This window comes from Octodon degus, unplaced genomic scaffold (assembly GCF_000260255.1).
Source record: "Octodon degus isolate 3935 unplaced genomic scaffold, OctDeg1.0 scaffold00225, whole genome shotgun sequence".
Taxonomy (NCBI): Eukaryota; Metazoa; Chordata; class Mammalia; order Rodentia; family Octodontidae; genus Octodon; species Octodon degus.
In genome coordinates this window covers 1,322,418-1,328,672 of record NW_004524801.1, presented here as the reverse complement: position 1 = coordinate 1,328,672, position 6,255 = coordinate 1,322,418, and positions in this window count along the sequence as shown.

The window sequence follows — 6,255 nt, the reverse complement described above, 5'->3', positions numbered from 1 at the left end:
AAAGCTCTGGATATATTTGCAGCCACCTTTGACATCACAGAATAGAAGAAATGGTATCTCAAAGACTACCGTCTTTGATGTGTTCACTCTGAACACTTAGTTCAGCTGTTACTCCATTAATTCAAAGCCTGGGCAGCGCGGCCACGCTGTGCCCTGCTCCCGCACCTCCCTTCCCCCACAAACACCACATTGGCAACAAATTAAAAGCAATCATGCCAGGTTTCCAAATTAGTCTCCATTCACATCTCTGCTGGCTTCATTATTTTTAATTCTTAATCAAATGTCAGGCAAGAAGAGATGGACAGGCATCGTCCACTCCATAAGGGATTTGGAAAAACTTTCTTACAAGTGAAACTGAGTACTTTCAGCTTCTAAAAGTATAAATTTAGAAGAGGGAAGGCCTTTCTAAGTAGAGCAAAAACCAGAAAACATAGAAAGGAAAAGCCACAAAATTTTGCAATGAAAAAAAAAGATAGGTTTTTAAAATTTTTATAATATTTATTAAAAGAAAATACAGAGATGATATAGCCAGGTATATCCACAGTTAAAAAAATAACATGAAATAAAAATAAATAAATAAAAGTAGGCTAACAGAGACAGCCACATTTGGTCAACCACTTTAAGAAATCTGCTAGAATCCCAGACATGTTATACTAAGGAGATGCAATAGGCATATTCTGTTTTAAAAATAAATCACTTTTGCAAAACATAAACAGGCAGGTAGCTGATGGCCTAAATGCAGAGTATAGGGTTGGGGAAATGTACTTGGAAAAGTATACTTCTTTGGAGCGTTAGAGAAAGACTCAATTTGGGGATTAGCTGAGGCCTGAACATAATCATGCTTGCTTCTGTTTATAAGTCTATTTCCCAAGAAAAATTTAGAGGCACAAAAAAGAAACTTCTTGAGGTATTCATACATATGGAGAACATACAGCTAAACCTATTGAGCTTTGACTATGTTCTAGGTGCTTTCCACATGATATGCCATTTGGCCACACAATACATCTGGGACGAAGATACTCTGACAAATGAGGAAACGAGGATGCAGAGATGTCAAACTGCTCACCTAGGATGACACCAGATTAATGAGAGACAGCTAGGATTCTAAATCCACAACCTGTACTTTTCAATAAAAAGTTAATTTTGAGTTTTGTATTCTCCAGATTAAGACTCATTAGTCTAGCTGAGCATGGTGGTGCCTGTCTGATTTTTGTAATCCCATCACACTGGGAGATGGAGGCAGGAGGGCTACAAGTTCAGGCCTGGTGTGGGCAACTCAGTGACCTTAAAACAGGGGGTGGGGCTGGGGTACAGCTCAGTACAATGGGCCTGGGTTCACTCTCCATTACTATTGGATGGAAGTGGAATATATATATTGGCTATATACAGATATCGATCTATCTATATATTCTGTAGCATCTATATAGTTATAGTTACATATAACATAGGCACATATTTGTATTGTATATGTATTACAAATACACACATATGTATGTTCTTGTGGAAAACTATTTAAGAGAAAAAAAAACAGTGGTGTTCGGTGCACAGTAAACCTGCCATATGTGTTAGCTACAAGCTTCAGTACAATAATTATAGCATCATGATTCTTAGAAGAGACTATGATTCCCATTCCCATACATTTCTAACATGCCTTGACATGCATTTTTCAAGTTAAAGGATCTTTCAAGGAAGGAGGACAGAAGGATACAAAGAATTCTGAGCAAAGCTCACTCAAAGTGAAGCAGCCCATTGTTTCACTGCCCAGCTCCCCACCTACCTGCACATATGGTGGAGCCTGGAAGCCGGATGCCAAGCACCATATGTACCAAATAATCACAGGGGTAGGTTAAAGAGACAGCTTTCTCCCTAATTTGACCAATTTAGCATTTGGGGAGTCGTCTGTCCGCTCCTATCTTGGGAATTTTTAAACAATGGGTTGAAACAGAAATTGAGGGAGGCAGACAATATTTTGGAATCAACCTAATAAACATGAACAGCTGTGATAGGGACCAGTGGCACAGCAACCAAAGAGCCTTTCCTTGCAAGGCCTATATCAGGGGAGAGCTGTCCTCTGTTCACAGCTGTGCACCTACACAGCCTCATTGACTGGCAGGAAGGTTTCTGCTCACCCTGGTGTGCTGCAGTGTTGCCCCCAGCTCACTGACTCGAACCCATGGATGACATGGGTGGATACTGGATGTCCCACTGGGGGGCCCTCACACGTCTTCAACTCAAGGTGTCCCAAACACCAGAGCTTCCTCCTGGATTCATCTCAGCTGATGATTCAGGGTGGCTCCCCAGTTCCTGAGCCTCTCAAGATTGTAAAACTAACAAAATCTTATACCACCCTGCACCCTGTTTGTCTATACAAAGTCAACCACCCAGGCTTGCTAATCTTACCTCCACAAAGTGCCCTTCATCAATCCCCTTTTCTCTGTCTGTCTGCCACTGCCCAAGGATGGGATCTGATTTAGCCGGCTCCGCTTATCCTAACAAAGCCCATTCTGGTCTCCAGCCGGGGCAGTGTTCATGGTCCTCCCAAGAACAGGAACTGGGTCCTGGCTCCTGATGCAGAGGAAAAGAGCTCAGTGCACAGTGCCACCTCAGAAGACCTCTGCAGAACGCCATCCCGGAAGCCCTGCCCTGTCTCAGTGTGCCAGCTGAAATTAAGCATAAATGCGTGTTAAAAAGTGGGCTTTCTAGAGATGTTTAGGACAAAGACCTCTAACCTGAGCCAATTACAGAATCTGTGGTATTCTGTTGTAGCCACAGAAGACAGTCTGAGACACTCACTCCTAGAAAAATCAGGGAGATGAAGCTCCTGGTGGGCTATCTCAGTCAGGATTCCACCAAATGATTAAAGAAGCCAAGTTGAGATATTTAATGGAGTAACTCATAGGAGGATTTGTTGCCAGAGAACAAGGTATAGTGGAGCCACAGGATACAGTGCAGGAGCCGGGAACTAGCAGCACCAAGACTGTCCCCATCTTTTGGCCTAAAAGAACAAGGAGGTGGAGAAGTTATCGGAAACTGAGGAGAGAAAATCATGCACAACAGGCTGCCTTTGTGGGTTGCCTTTAAGGCCTCCTATTACAGGATATATCTAAGGCCCTGGATGTGTCACAGGGAGGAAGTCCAAGGGATAAATATCTATCTGCTCTGCCACTAGGTGGCCTGGGTTTAAATGCAGGAAACCAAGAGCCCAGATCAGGAAAGAGACTGTGTAGAGGGGGCTCAAAGAGGCCAAAGTCAGGATCCTCTCCCATCACCACCTCCGCAGTGCTGACTCATTTCTCGCCAGTGGCTGTACCTTTATTGGGCAGATTTCTAGGCTGTAATAATAAATCACTACAACTTCATGGCTTAGAACAACAAATGTTTGTTCCCTCACAGTTCTGCAGGCCAGAAGTCCAAGAGCGAAGTATCAGTTCAGCTGTGCTCCCTCTGATGACCCAATGGCCGAACGCTTGCCTGTCTTTTCCTGGCCCTAGTGACCAAGGCATCCGTTGGCTGGCTGCTGTGTTGCTCTGGTTTCTGCCTCCATCTTTGCAGGAGCATCTCTGTCTGCATCTTTTCCTCTTCTGTCTATCTTAAGTCTCCTCAGCTTTTTTCTTATGCGATCATTTGTCATTGGGTTTAGGGTGGCATGGACAATGCAAGGAATTCAAGATCCTTAGCTTAATATAGCTGTGAACTCCCCTTCCCTAAATATCTACATATTTACCACTTCCAGGGATTTACACATATGTTTGAGAAGAGTACTATTTAACCCAATGCCAAACTAAATCCTAGGAAGATAGTCTTGAAGGGAAACCTACACCTTCAGGGGACCTGCTGCTCCTGTTCATGCTCTGGACCCCAGGGAGGCTCTGTACCACCCACCTTAGGGGGCAGGTCTTGCAGCACCTGTGGTGGTTTTATGGGCCATGCTGGCACCGTGGGTATAGCAAGCTCTTTGCTCATGTCTGCCCCAAGCACATTTCACTGTATATGTCAGAACAACACTTTCCAGGGACCTGTCCTGAATAGCTTTCATGCACCCTAAGTCCACTGCTTCTCCTATCAGAGACCGCATTCATAGGAAAACTGAAGTAGACCAATTTATGACAGTTTTCTGGGGAAAAAAACCTCACCAGCACATCCTTTTCCTGAAATATGAGACTCAGATGCCCCCCTTGCCCCAAATCCTGATACCTACACTGTAGGTGTTGAAAATGACTACCTGGGTGGCCATAGCCGCCCTGGAATTGGTCATGGAAGCCAAAGATATCATTTTTAAGTAGGTCAAGTATCAATGGTGGTAAAGAACCTTTTAATATAATGATTTAAGCATTTAATATAATGATTCCTAGGTACCACAGTGACTGCTAGTTTCCCCGACATCCATGCTTGTCTATTTTGTTTAGTATCTATTGGGTGAACTTCACATCTTGTTGGATTCTGCCCTAGGTGGTAGGCAGGATACAGGCTCAGGTGACTTAACAAAGATGGCTGCAACAGAGAGGTGCCCCTTTAGGTACCCCCAAGTGCCCCTCTTTACATTTGAAAGCCCCTCCCCTTGAGTTAGGATTTCATTAAATACATCAGAAAACCCAACACAACCATGTGTTTAACAAAGAATAGGGTCTTTCTTCTCTTATCTAAGGATTGGTTCCTGGCAGGCCTGGCACCCCAAGGTGTCACAGACCCTTTTTTTTTTTTTTTTGGTACTGGGAATTGAACTCAGGACCTTGCTCTTGCCAGGCAAGTGCTTATTCTATTGAGCTATCTCCCAGGCCCATTATCCTCTTTTGTGTATGGCCCCATGGCCACTTTATAATCCACAGTGGCCTTTTCAAGCCTTTCCCATCATGTTGGGATTCCAGGCAGAAAGAACACAAAAACAAAATGAAAGGGACTTACTGCCTCTGCAACTTGTTCACACCACCTCTATGAACATCCTATGGACCAGAACTAGCGAGAGAGCAGGCTGGGAAACGTAGTCTTTAGCCTGAGTGCCACAAGCTCTAGCAAAAGTTCTATTCTCATATAGAAAGTGAAACAGATTTGGAGGAAACATCAGCGGTACGTGCTACACTGGCATTTGACTTGGGAGCATTAGCTTATCACATATACCCTACTCTAACCACCTTGCAGGGCTGTGTGGAGAACCAAAAGAAACTATATTATGATGGCAATTACTCTCAACAGAGCAGAGCTGCTGTTTTGTGAGATTCTGTTGCCTTCCACGTGGGAGCCCTGGTAGCTATGCTAGTTCATGGCACAGGAAAGATGTTCAGTAAATATCTGCTGAATTGTTTGCTTAAAACATGAATAGTCCTCAGCAGGCAAAGGCCTGCACACTTAGGGGTGGCCATATTCAACTACTTAGGAAAGTCTCTAATAAATCTTTGAAAGGCTAGAGGTAAGACCAGATGTTGAAATCTATTGTAATTTGTACCTCGCTGTCTTGAAGGGGAAAATGACATTTTACTATTTTATCTTATCAAGCCACAGTGGTCAGTCCCATCACCTATTCTGACATCCAAATTAGAGATCATATTTTTTTTTCTGGACCATGAAAGTAAAAGATAAAAGTTGAGCGTTTAAATTAGCTGTCAGCTAAGCAGTCTCTTTTGCACATTGCAATGTAAGTTGGGACAACACTTAAGTGACAATTTGCAATGTCCATCAAAATTGCAAATGTATAGGCTGTGATTCAGTAATACTGACCCCAGGGATTTATTATTATGATAGACAACACATGTGCAAATGACAATTTACATGGTGTTTCACTGAAGCATTGTTAGTAATAGTAAAAAGCTAGAAACAATCTACATGGCTCTTGACAGGGCACTAGCTAAACAAATTATGGTGTGTCCGTTTGGCAGAAGGATGGAATTTTCTTTTTAAAGATTTTAAAATACTACTGAGAAGCAATCTCCAGGAAATTAAGTAGGAAAAAGTAGGATGGAGAACAGTGTGTACAGCATGTTCCTGTTTATATAAAAATGGGAATGTAGTAAATCTATTTATATTTCCTGGTATTTGCAAAGAATCCTTATAAAAGAATAGAAAAGAGATGTCAAGAGGTACTGTGGGTGGGAAAGAGACTGTTCAAAGGGAAAAATAACTGGGATGAAGGAAAAGAGAAAAGAAAGAAGGGAGGGAAGAAGAAATATATATATATGTATGGATGTATGTACAAATAGCATAGATGCACAATACTTTCTCTTAGCTCAATGAGAAAGATTTGAACTAATACTATTTAGACAA